The following is a 229-nucleotide window of genomic DNA, read 5'->3' as shown; positions in this document are numbered from 1 at the left end:
TCCACGTTGAGAGAGAGAGAGAGAGAGAGAGAGAGAGAGAGAGAATTATTATTTTTTTTTTTTTTTTTTTTGAGTATATCTCTCTCCATAGATTTAATTCTTTCTCTCTCCTCCCCTTTGTGCTCCACACTTTTTTATCATATAAGAAATTTAAATATGGAGGGAGAGATTTTAGGAATTATTTTTTTTTATATATCTCTCTCCATAGATTTAATTCTCTCTCTCTCCC

Source organism: Macadamia integrifolia, chromosome 6, assembly GCF_013358625.1.
Source record: "Macadamia integrifolia cultivar HAES 741 chromosome 6, SCU_Mint_v3, whole genome shotgun sequence".
In the NCBI taxonomy this organism is placed as follows: Eukaryota; Viridiplantae; Streptophyta; class Magnoliopsida; order Proteales; family Proteaceae; genus Macadamia; species Macadamia integrifolia.
This window is presented reverse-complemented; position numbering follows the sequence as displayed.